This window comes from Callorhinus ursinus, unplaced genomic scaffold (genome assembly GCF_003265705.2).
Source record: "Callorhinus ursinus isolate GAN/ISIS: 27379988/994484 unplaced genomic scaffold, GSC_fseal_2.0 scaffold8, whole genome shotgun sequence".
Classification (NCBI taxonomy): Eukaryota; Metazoa; Chordata; class Mammalia; order Carnivora; family Otariidae; genus Callorhinus; species Callorhinus ursinus.
In genome coordinates this window covers 8,669,405-8,681,981 of record NW_027397070.1, presented here as the reverse complement: position 1 = coordinate 8,681,981, position 12,577 = coordinate 8,669,405, and the positions used below count along the sequence as shown (strand labels likewise).

General features: G+C 40.9%; 1 non-coding gene across 1 annotated transcript; it reads right to left on the bottom strand.

Annotated features, from left to right (window-relative positions):
* Positions 1–7,050: 7,050 nt before the first annotated feature.
* On the bottom strand, positions 7,051–7,154 carry LOC112822929 (U6 spliceosomal RNA). The gene has a single exon (XR_003207896.1). It is a non-coding gene; the product is annotated as a U6 spliceosomal RNA (small nuclear RNA).
* Positions 7,155–12,577: the final 5,423 nt, after the last annotated feature.

The following is a 12,577-nucleotide window of genomic DNA, read 5'->3' as shown; positions in this document are numbered from 1 at the left end:
CCTTATGATCATTGCTTTACATTCTCCATCAGCCATGTTACTTATGTTTGTTTCACTTAGCTCTTTGGCTGTGGCCTTGTACTTTTCTTTTATTTGGGACAAATTCCTCTGTCTTCTTATTTTGTCTAAGTCTCTGTGCCTGTTTCCGTGTTTTAGGAAAGTCAGCTACATATCCTGTTATTGAGGGTAATGGATTTATGAAGAAGAGGTCCTGTAGTGCCCTACAGTATAGTGTCCCCTATTCCCCAGGCCCTGAGTGTCTCCAGTGTGTGCCAGGTGCACTCTGCTATTGTGCTGCTTGATCCTTTAGTCCAGTCATCTGCAGAGACTCTCTTTGCCTGCTGGGGGCAGTGTTTGGTCCCTGGTCTGAATGTGATATGTTTTAACTAGGTGTGCTCTGGTCTGCTTGTGAAATGAGACCTGTTGTCACCACTGCCAGAACTGAGACTCTGCAAAACTCCCCTGTTGGGAGACATGATGTGAGCAGGGGTTTGGGGCAGTCTTCTGGCGGGGGGAAGGTCTGGTGCGCTGGGACTGAGGTAAGCATGACTGGGAGGGGCAGTTTCACCAGAGCACAGAGGGCAGGGCTTAGTGTAAGCAAGTTAGGTAGTGAGTGTTGGTATTGCACTTGTTCCCATAGGTGGCCCTGTGCTTATGCTAAGGGACAGTTGAGGGAATTGGCACTGGCCAGTTCCTTTGTTCCCAGAAGGGTCACTCTATGAATGCTGCCTCTCTGGGACATGCCTCAAGAAGAGCAAATAACCCTCCACTATGTGCCCCAGGCACTCCTCAGATTGCTGTTTTCATGCTGTATGTCTGCAGGCTGTTTACCTTGTCTTCTCTCCAAGAGCAGCCCCAATGCCCCCAGGCTCTCCCAGAGTCGAGCCCACTGACCTTTAGAACTCCAGGCTTTAAGCCCCACTGGTTGAAAGAACTCACAAAATTCAGCCTCTCTTGCTTTCTAGGCCAATTGCTAAGGGGAGTCATCTTCTCCATGTACTCCCCTGTGTGCTAGTCTGTTTCTCATCCCTCTCTGCAACCACGGCTCCCTTTCCACAGCAGCCGCCAGGATCTACTTCTCTCCCAAATAACGTTTCCGCACTTCCTACCTTCTTTGATGTGGCTTCTTTTCTACCTTTAGTTGTAGAGTTTGTTCTGCCAGTCTTCAGGTCAATTTCTGGGGTAGTTAGGATTATTTAATGATTATCTAGTTGTATTCATGGGATAAGGTGAGCCTAGGGTCCTTCTATTCTGCTGCCATCTTCCTCTCCCTTATTACGCATTAATTTAAAAAAGTCAGGCATGAGAGACAGCTCCTTGAAATATGCCATATATGAATTGAAGTATTTAATAAGATTTAATTCCATCCCAAGTTTTTACTGCTCTGCTATGATAGTATTTTCATGTAATAGAATAATTATTGAAGACATTTTAATATTTTGCAAATTTCGGCTGCAATAAAATATTCATCATTATTAATGTAATTTTAAATAAGAAAAAACTGCTTCTGGGAAAACTATAAGATTGTAAGATGCATACTAATTTGAAAGGTGCTAAAATGTAGATAAAATATGCATCAATGACTTGTTATTACTAATTCTAAAGGATACAGTTTTATAATAAGTGACTCATAAATATAAAAAAATATTTAAACCACATAAAAGGAAAGGGGGGGCACATAAAAAAGCAGGGAATACTTGAATTTAGCTTTGAGTTTCCTGGAAGGCTAGACAAAAAAATATTTTATATTTTCTGTTTTTATATTTTTATATTTTATATATGTGTATATAAAACTATTTATTGAATGATTAAAAGGATATCCTCCTCAGAACATTTTTTCTGGAACTGAGTTATAAAAGGAATGCTGATTTGGAACATCTGTAAAGAGCTGTAGGCAATGTAAAGGCCATTGTCTTGAACCCACAACAGTTTTAAAGAATATATAAAATGCTTTCATTTGGCAATTTCTTCAACCTTCGAAAGCAGAAAGCATGATTGAAGATTTGGCCAATATCTTTAGAAATTTTAAAATAAAATTTATTTAAATTGCTTAGCCAACATTTCACACTAAAGAACATCTTTAATAGGAATGCTGCACCAAGTATGACAAACATAGCAATGAGATTTGCTGAGCTTCATTTTACCCTGAAAAGTCACAATTATTTGAAATTTAATTGGTACTGAAAATCATTTTCATGGATGGCAGAAGAAAAGCACAAGTTTTAGCTGTTTTTAGATTGAGCTATTTAAGATCAACAGTGTTATAATTGTAATAAAAGCTGTTACATACCCAAAGCTAATTAAGTCCATGAGTTGCACTTCATGTTTTACATTTCTTTCCTTTTTTAAAAAGGTACTATGGAAATTTTCAAAACATATGCAAAAAGTAGACACAATATTTTAGTGAACACTTTTTTTACCTATTTCCCAGCTTGAACAATGATCAATTTATGGCCATTTTTGTTTCTTTCATGCCCTTACCCCTGATTCTTTTGAGGGAATCCCAGATATTATAATCTTTAATCTTTAAAGATTTTTCTCTAAGATAAGGATTCTCTTTTTAAATATAACTACATTAGGATTGTCATACCTGAAAAATTATTAATTCCTTAATATCATAGCCACTTAGGGTGTACATTGCTTCAGTTGCCTTATTAATATTGTTTATAAATGGATTGTTTGCTGAATCAAGATCAAAATGAGGTTTATATTCAGAGAAGAGACAAGAATGGCTCCTTCTCTCTGAACATTCACATCCTCAACAATATGGACTGAGCGCCTACAGTGGCAGGTGCCATGCTGGCTGCTGGGGAAACAAAGATGAATGCAACAAAATTCTGCAGTCAAAGAATGCATCATCTGCTGCATGGGAGGGAGTAACCCCATGCTCTTATTTGTAGGGAATGCTCAGCAGCCCTCATTCCCGGGAAGTCCTCTCATATTGAATCTAAATTCCTCATTTGTAGCCTATTTCCATTCTTTTTTAGTGGACAAGGAACAGTATCACTGCAGACTGTTATGACCATATCTATTTTTGTTTTTTGGGGGGTGAGGTTTCTTTATTGTTTTTACTTTGTTGCTATTTTTTGCTTTTGTTTTTACTTTTCTGCCTTTCTGTAATCTCTTCTGCTCTCTTCCCACTTGTCTGCTGAGTGTGTATGCTGTGTAACTGTGTAACTATAAGATACTGAACCACACAGTTATGTGGAAGATATAAGATGTGTGTCTACCCAGGGGGATTAACACAAAATGGCTGATTCGACCAACAATCCTTGAACTTGTTAGTATTTCCTTAGAAACAGTGGGGTTTGAGTTAGAATTCAGAAGAGATGCTTTATAGTGTGCAGAGTATAAATAACATCATCTTAATGTTTTTAAAATATCTTCACATCAATTATTTCTTTATCCTCTCTATAATCCTATGAGTTGTAAGGACAAGTATGATTATCTTTATTTGGCAGGTGGGAAAAATGCAGCACTAAGAAATTATGCTATATAAAGAGTACATACAAAGATAGAATGGGGCCAAGCCTCTACTTGTTTCTGATGTTTTTATGAAATCATGTAACACTGACTGTACTTTGATAGAAGACAAAAGGAGTGACATGTCCAACATGTGCATATTGGTCATTTTGACCTTCCTGCTCACTCTCTTTCTCAAAGCCCACTGATGATACCCCTCCTGGCATGCAGCAGACCTTACTGGATGACCCTGTTGATTGGCAAAGGACAGACACCTGAACCTAGATGTAACAGTGGGCTCTTTCTCCCAGAAATTTGAAACTGGCTTATAGGAACTACTTAGCGTTGCAGCAGTGGCTCTTGAATAAGGAATATATAAAGCTGAGTCTGACCAATGGGCAAGTTAAGACAGGTAAGTTGGTCATGGCAGAGAGAAGAGTAAAGCAAATGGGCATTTACTTCCTGGTCAAGTGAATTCATCTTCTGCCCTTTTTAAAAAATGTTTTTTTGGGGCGCCTGGGTAGCTCAGCTATTAAGCATCTGCCTTCGGCTCAGGCCGTGATCCCAGGGTCCTGGGATCGAGCCCCACATCGGGCTCCCTGCTCTGTGGGAAGCCTGCTTCTCCCTCTCCCACTCCCCCTGCTTGTGTTCCCTCTCTCACTGTGTCTCTCTCTGTCAAATAAATAAAATCTTAAAAAATAAAATAAAAGTTTTTATTTTTAAGCAATCTTTACACCCAACATGGGGCTCAAACCCACAACCCTGAGATCAAGAGTCACATGCTCTACCAACCAAGCCAGCCAGGGGCCCCTATTCCCTTTTGAGTCCAGTTGTACTTGCTCACTGGGAGATACTTGGTATGCATCTAATAAATTTCCTTTTCGTTTATGTACTTTGAATAGATTTCAGTTCCTTACAATCAAATGAGCCCCAACACCCAATCAAATGCTTTATTTAGGCAAAAGGAAATCATCTTAAGAGGTTTGTCCTGGGGCTTTTACTCTTTTTCTAAGCAGAGATGGCATTTGTGTCGGTGTTTTTGCCTTTCTAGTGGTAGGTGCATTTCCCATGGAAGAGTAAGAAGAGGAAATTTCATTGTTTTAAAATTTCCCAGCAGAGGCACCTGGGTGGCGTGGTTGGCTAAGCGTCCAACTCTTGGTTTCCACTTGGGTCATGATCTTGGGGCCTGGGATTGAGCCCTGCCTCGGGCTCCATGCTTAGCAAGGAGTCTGCTTGAGGATTTTCTCTCTCTGTCCTTGCCTGACTCTCTCTCTCTCTCAAATAAATAAATAAATCTTTTAAAAAACCCACAAACTTCCCCAGCATTAGGAAGTTTTTCTTCTGCTTTTCCAGTTGATTTCAGGTCTGTAGGAGTTGGAGGGAGGGACTGTGCCATGATTCTCACCTCTGGGGCTTCAGAGCAGCCTTGAAGCCAGTGGTGCTCAGCTCTGGGTGCCCCTAGGGGCCAGTAGACTTCCTCCTGAATAAACTTACACCTTGGGATTTCTGTTGTGCAGAAATCTTGCTGGCTCCTTGCCCACTCTTACTCCCTGCCGTCGGACTCATGAGGATCCTAGAAACCTCAGAATTCAATGTTTCTTCATAGGTATTTCATTTCTTTAAAGCAACAACAACACCCAAAGACTATAATAAGAGATGAGGAAGGACACTATATCCTACTTAAAGGGTCTTCCAACAAGAAGATCTAACAATTGTAAATATCTATGCCCTTAACATGGGAGCAGCCAATTATATAAGGCAATTAATAACAAGCAAAGAATCACATTGACAACAATACAATAATAGTGGGGGACTTTAACACCCCCTCACTGAAATGGACAGATCATCTAAGCAAAAGATCAACAAGAGAATAAATACTTTAAATGACACCCTGGACCAGATGGACTTCACAGATATATTCAGAACATTCCATCCCAAAGCAACAGAATACACATTCTTCTCTAGTGCCCATGGAACATTCTCCAGAATAGATCACATCCTAGGTCACAAATCAGGTCTCAACTGATACCAAAAGATTGGGATCATTCCCTGCATATTTTTGGACCACAGTGCTTTGAAACTAGAACTCAATCACAAGAGGAAAGTTGGAAAGAACTCAAATACATGGAGGCTAAAAAGCATCCTACTAAAGAATGAATGGGTCAACCAGGAAATTAAAGAAGAATTAAAAAAATTCATGGAAACAAATGAAAATGAAAACACAACTGTTCAAAATCTTTGGGATGCAGCAAAGGCAGTCCTAAGAGGAAAGTATATAGCAATACAAGCCTTTCTCAAGAAACAAGAAAGGTCTCTAATACACAACCTAACCCTACACCTCAAGGAGCTGGAGAAACAACAACTTTGGAATGTGTTGTCACCCACTAAGCATTTATTGTGTTACTACAATGGACACTGTGGTTGTCTGTGTGACATTCATATCACCTTCCCCCATGCTTAACACCTGTCTACTGAGTCTCCCCAGTTTTACACACCAGTGCATGGCATTCACCTGTCCACAGTGTCTAGTTCAAGGGTGTCCAGAGCTGGGACTCTTGTTCATCGTGAGATGTCACGTTCTCTCTTCCCTGGATGTTAAGGAGAAAGTGTGTTGTCCTGGCAGCTGCTGACAGGCATCTCACAATGGTGGGGAGATGACAGCCTGAGGGACGGCAATATATGGAGTAAGGCAGAGTCAGTAGAGCTGCGGAGAGGTCTAGCTGGATCTTACGTGCATAATGCCTGAGGCTTATATTTCCTATGGACTTTTAGGTACTGGTGCCAGTGAATTCCCATTATTATTTAAGGCAGTTTGAGTTCAATTTTCATTGTTTTCCGCATAACATCTTCTTATATAGAACTTTTAAATTCATTTGCTTTTCTCAAATTTGGGGTTACTGATTTCACATTCAAATATGAGCACCTTCAGGGTACTGGCACAGCACTGGCTACTTTCCCTTATCTTTGCCCTCTTGACAACCTTATGAGATAGGTAATACTATTATTGAATTTCCACTTTTCACATGCGGATACTCAGGTTCTGAGAGATTGTGACTTCTCTAAAGACACAAGACCTATAAGCAGCAGTTGGGTCTGCATTTGAGCCTATTGAAAATACCATATTATATCTATTATAGGAAAGAAATTAAAGATAAAAAATTCAGCTTTTAGACAGTTGGCATATCTGAACCCATGTTACCACCATGTTAATGAGTATCAACTGTAGGTGCTGACTGATACAGAGGCCAGACACAGAGTACCTAGGAAATGAGTCAGGGTGTACTTATCTAACCAATGCTGGTAGAAGAAGGTGCTACACAGTAAAAACAGTGTTCTCCAATGACAGACACAGTGTGTAAGCCTCTGGGTCTTCCAGAGATGGCTTCAGTATCATTGTATAGGATTAAATCTGAATGAGTGAGGAGCACATTGGGACTTGTAGGAAGTGTCACGTAGGAGTAGGCAGAACCCCCACCCCAAGCCCGGCTGGATCTTTATGATCAGATATCTTGGTATCATACAAAATGACCATAGAGACTGGTATAAAATAAGCATCAGCATACGTTCTTTATTTTTTCTTTCCATTTTTAAAAAATGAAACATTCTGCAAATTTGCATGTCATCCTTGCACAGGGGCCATGCTAATCTCTGAATTATTCCATTTTCAGTAGATGTGCTGCTGAAGCAAGCACCACATCTTCTTTTAACATATTTATTTTCCCTAGGCTAGCACGGTCTGGGCTAGGACCTTTCTGGTCTTAGAGCTGCAGAATTAGAGCAGGGTCAGTTACCCTGATGTCTCTGAGAACCTTACAAGCCCTCAGGCTCGCTATAAATCTGTCAGAGTGATGATTATAATTTTACAGATGAGAAAGTTAAGATAATTAAGTGTGTGTGGGGGTAAAATTATTTGGCCTCCAAGTGCATTAGGCGGTAACCGAACTGAGTGAAAACTAAGGTATTTTGACTGGCTCTTCAATCCTTGTTTAACCCGAATGCATTAGCTTTTCATCCATGGGAGATTACCTCAGCCAATGTTGTTGTAAATGAAGCCTAGAATAGAAATTAGGAACATCATTGGAGGGCCAGGCTGTGCCTTTAAGTATAAAACCCAAAAAGAGTAAGGCTGGATGTGTTTGTAGTAATTCATGTTGAAGAGTTGGTAACGAGACTAGACACGTAGTTTAATCAGACTGCCTGGTGGCCACCCAGAACATACACGCTGTGATGCCTGGGACACTAATATGGAAAAGCCATGGTTTCTTGGTCGAGGGAGGGACTGTCAGTCCTAGGACAAAGCTGATTTCCCAGCACAGTGAGGGGCTCCAGGGCCATAAGGTTTCCAAGGCTTTCCCCTGTGTATTTTGATTAGTGCGTTTTTGATAAAGTGGGTAATAGTCTCTTTCCTCATTGCTAATAACCCCTTTTGGTGCACCAGTAGCGGCCTAAAGAAGTCTCCTACCACCATAGATTCTAAATGCTCTTGGCTAACTTAAAGGTATTGGATAGACTAGAGTTGGGGGCATCTTAGGTAATGGATAATTTCAGACAATTCCCATGTCTCACTTTCGCATTCACTCAGAAATATTTATTGACTGCATTCTGTGTATTGGGCACTGTGCTGGTTTCTGGGTAGAGAGTAAAGAGCAAACAGATGTGATCGCCGCCCTGCTGAAGCTTGTAGATGTGTAATTACAAAACATGATGGATGAAATGGAAAAGGTTTGAGTGCCATGAAGACGTATGCCAGGGGATCACATTTTGGATTGGGGTACCACCTTCTGAGGAAGTGATTCTTTATGCTGAGAACTCAAAGATGAGAAAGCACCAGCAAGGTAGAGTGGGAACAAGAGTTTCCTAAGCAAAAGAAAAGGCAGGTTAGTTGTTGTGGTGGAGGCAAGAACTGATCCTGTTTTAGTAACTGAAGCTGGAGTATGTGAGCCAGGAGGGAGGGCGATAAGCAGGGGGCGGTGGTAGGTGCAGGCCCATGCACTGGGGTCATTTGAGCTTTGGAATCTTGAGATATCTGGATTCAAATCTTGGCTTCTACTTTTATTTATGATCTTGGATAAGTCACTTAATTTCTTTGTGAGTCAGTTTCCACTGCATTGAAATTATCTCCCAGGCAAACTAATGCAGAGTAAGTGAATCTAAATGTCTGGTCCATAGCCCTGCCTGTTCCTTCTCTCCACCATCTGCTTCCTTTTCTCTTCCTGCATTTTTACTCAGAGCTATTGATGTAGTTGGTTAGTTATTTAACACTGGTTTTCTTGGCCCTTTCCCATTATCCTGCAACCTGAATAATCAATAACTGAATGATCTAGAATTATTATTTAAGGAATTTCAGTTACATCATTGACATTACCTTTATTAATTATAACAGGTGCATTTAGAATCAATTGTCAAAGTCTACCCTTGCTTTTGAGTCTACCCTTGAGAGATACTCAGGTCCATGTTGGCTTAACGTTTTATTTACAAAATAGCTGTGATTTTTTTTTAACTGGGAAAAGATTGTTTTGATGCATAATATGAAACCTGACTGTGTGACTTAGCAAATCAAAAATATTTACTCAGAAAACATTTCATTGCAGTTATCTGTCATGTTGAAAAGGCAGCTTTTTGTTTCAGTGCAATTAATGCAACACAGTACGTTTTGGATTATTAGCTCTGTGGTTGAGCGTGGTTATATGAAAACACTTGGGCCAACATTTCCAAATATAAAGAGTGCCCCAGATTCTCAAACATTAGGAAGATGTCACAGGATAGACTCATTCTTCCAAGTAAATGAACTAGATCAAAGGGTTCTTCTGTATCTTTCTCTCCCCACCGTTATTATAATAAGGCATATTGTGAAGGGATTTCTCGAAGTGGGAGCGAGCACTAATATCTTTCAGAAATGCTTCTACAGGGAGTTTATGCTTCACGCCATCTTAGTGGCTGCCTCTGGGACCTAGAACTACACCTTTGGCTTCCATGGGCTGTAGTGTAAAATAGAACACAATTATGTTCCCTACCAACCTCACAGGATTGTCCAGAGCGTTAAACTAGATGCCGTGTTTAAAACAGTTGAGAATGGGGAGCATTCATTCAACAAATCTGCCTGAATGGAAGGAACCAGAAGTGCTCTTTCCCAGTGTGGCCCAGGTGTATTATTTGATAATTGTAACAACCCTGCAAGGTAGTGAGGACAGTAACTCTCAAGTGCTGGGGGAAGAGTAGGTGCTATATGATGAAGATTTTTTAAATTCACTTGTTATGCTTCTCTAAATAATTAAATCCCACAACTACTCTGTAACTCATTTTGTTGTTCATTGACCTGTGCTGCCAGTAGGTTCTTTTCCCTATAGAACCGTCCAAACCTTTCATTGTTTACCCTTGCCTTCTTGCCTTTATTTTTTTTTAAAGATTTTATTTATTTATTTGGGAGAAAGAGACACAGCGAGAGAGGGAACACAAGCAGGGGGAGTGGGAGAGGGAGAAGCAGGCTTCCTGCAGGGCAAGAAGCCCGATGCGGGGCTCGATCCCAGGACCCTGGGATCATGACCTGAGCCAAAGGCAGACGCTTAACGACTGAGCCACCCAGGCGCCCCTTGCCTTTTTTTTTTAAGATTTTATTTGTTTATCTGACAGAGAGAGACAGTGAGAGAGGGAACACAAGCAGGGGGAGTGGGAGAAGGAGAAGCAGGCTTCCCAGCCGAGCAGGGAATCGATTCCAGGACGCGGGGATCACGACCCAAGTCAAAGGCAGACGCCCAACAACTGAGCCACCCAGGCGCCCCAGCCTTCTTCCTTTTTGAATGAATTATAAAATGGCTCTCAAAGACTTAAAACAGCTATCCCCTTTTTAGCCTTCTCTTTTAAGAAGTCACAGTTATCCCGTATCTTGTATATAGTTTTCTTTTCTATTCTTTTATGGTTCTAAGTTTTATAGTTTCCTGCCAAGTCTGCTGAAATTTTCCTCCTAGGTCTTTCTTCTTTCTTTCTTTCTTTCTTTTTTTTAAAGATTTTATTTATTCATTTGACAGAGATAGATACAGCGAGAGAGGGAACACAAATGGGGGAGTGGGAGGGGGAGAAGCAGGCTTCCCGCAGAGCGAGGAGCCTGACGCTGGGCTTGATCCCAGGACCCTGGGATCATGACCCGAGCCGAAGGCAGACGCTTAATGACTGAGCCACCCAGGGGCCCTTCTTTTTCTCTTTCTTGTTGTCTTTGTAGCTCCCTCTCTTTTTTCTATAAAGGAGTCTTTCCTTCCCAGAAAGTTATGCTGATGTCCCTTTTAACCGGGGGGATTGTAATCTGTTACTTTTCCAGCCTACTGGGCCCTTTGGGGGAGGGCCTCATGTTGTCTGATGGAAAACTCCTTGCCACTGACAATGCGGGACACTGGCTATGCCCTGCACATCCCCTCTCTGGGCTGGGACACCCCACCGCTCAGAGCCCTGCCTCTCATTAGGTAGCGGTGGAAGTGTTTCTGCGTCCAGGACCTGGCATATGGACTGAGTTCCGGCAAACAGCTTTCCTCCTTCCCTGTTAACATTATCTGATGGTATAATTCGGAGGGAAAGGGAAGAGCCAAGGCGGGTTGTACTCTTGCCTGCTTTTCTTGGCAAGACTGTTGGGGCGTGTTGTTCCCGGAGCCTGTCCTCATAATCTGATCATTCTCATCCTGCCAGGGTGGCCCGGAGGTTGCCACACAGAGCAGCATGACAGGCCACCAGCAAGGTGATACAGAGAACACCAAGGGGACCTCTCACACGTTGCAAAAGGGAGAACGCTAATACATGGAAGTTCCGAATCTCACATGTTCCTTCAAGTAGAAGTCCCAGATGGAAACTCTCTAAATTACACCCTGTAAATATTTTCACCCTGGACTTATTTTCCTTAGACCTTTTGTTGTCAGGGAGAAACAGCCAGAGGAAAAAAAGTAGAAATGAAGGAAGAGGAAAGTTCAAAGAAAACTTGGGAACTTGACTCTTAGAAACAGCCTATTCAAAAATATATGTTTAGACAATGTTGAGAGTGACAGGGATCCTATTGACTTTACTGAAGGTGGCATGAAGGCAGAGCACCCAGTTTTACCATCTGTTAAGTGACCGGTATACGAACATAAAAGACATAAATTGGTTTATTTCAGACATCCCAAAGAATGAAGTGTTTTTATACAGGGGGGAAAAAAATGAACTGCTATTCAATTTCAATTGTAAGCAGAATAGAGTCTAAAAATTAAAAATTTTCAAAAACCAGAAATTGTCTATTAACTATTGACAAATACAAATTTTAATGTATTCATGATAGTAAAATCCTAGACCTGGTTTTTAAAATGAAGTGTCACTTATTGAAATTTAGTCTTTGAGAAATAGTGCAAAACCTAAAACTTATCTCTAAAAATAAAGCTCTCTAACCTATAATTTGAAAGCTCTCCGATTTTAATATGAATTTCTTTGACAGACTCTGTTTCCCTTGTGACAAAATGTCTCTTTTCAGTTTGAGTCATCATTGCACGTTTATGAAATCTGACAGTGCTGTTTTTACACAGCCTGAGATATTTGGGTCAAGGTGATGGATGAGACATTGAGAAGGTGGAGTAATTTGACTGATTGGATGTGGGTGGTGAGGAAGGTTTAGCTGGAGGTGACAGAGGGTTACAGAAGGACAGGGGGAGACAGGACATGGGGTACCGAAGGTGCATTTCACTGTCTTTACCATTTTGCCTGCCATTTGAATTCACAGATGCCTGAGGCTATACTATCCAATCCTTCATTAATCTTTGAAATTAGCTAAGAAAGGGAGTTTTCTTGTAGCTAAGTCCAGGGTTCTGAAACTGGGGCCATGGGTGTATTTGATTCTAAGTTCTGTATTTCTCTACCAAATGCAACATCCATTCTCTCTCTCTCTCTCTTTTTTTTCCATTCTCTTTTAATTAGTAATAATGATTATCTTAGAGGACACAATTTCTTGTTTTCATTTATTTTTTTTTTCCTTTAAATATATATATATATATATATATATATATATATATATATATATATATATGTATATACTCTGTGCCCAGCATGAGGCTCCAACTCACAATCCTGAGATCAAGAGTCAAATGCTCCACTGACTGAACCAGCC